The sequence below is a fragment of the Penaeus monodon genome, chromosome 27 (assembly GCF_015228065.2).
Source record: "Penaeus monodon isolate SGIC_2016 chromosome 27, NSTDA_Pmon_1, whole genome shotgun sequence".
Classification (NCBI taxonomy): Eukaryota; Metazoa; Arthropoda; class Malacostraca; order Decapoda; family Penaeidae; genus Penaeus; species Penaeus monodon.
The window spans coordinates 24298367-24298634 of record NC_051412.1 but is presented as its reverse complement, the minus strand read 5'-3'; the positions used below and the strand labels follow the sequence as shown (position 1 = coordinate 24298634).

Here is a 268-nt window from a genome sequence, read left to right as displayed (position 1 = left end):
CGGGCGATATGCATTATGGATTGCGGTTCGTGGATTATGGGGAAAAGAGGGAGAAAGGTAAGGAGATGAGGGGAGGAGGAGGAGAGGGAGGGAGAGAGCGATCAAGGGATGGGAAGAAGGCAGAAGGATGGGGGATGGGAGATAGATGAGGAGATGGGGAGGGGGAGAGGGGGAAAGGGGAAAGGGAGGGAGGGAGGGAGGGAGGTTGGAGCGGAGGGGAGAGGGAGATAAGTAGATGGGGATGAGGGATTGGGGAGTGAACGTAGCT

The 268-nt window shown here is 57.5% G+C and overlaps 1 protein-coding gene across 1 annotated transcript in view; it reads right to left on the bottom strand.

Moving 5' to 3' along the window:
* The window catches only part of LOC119590704 (iodotyrosine deiodinase 1-like), a gene marked incomplete at its 5' end in the record, with an annotated part of 12533 nt that overhangs the window by 2421 nt on the left and 9844 nt on the right, over positions 1 to 268 (bottom strand).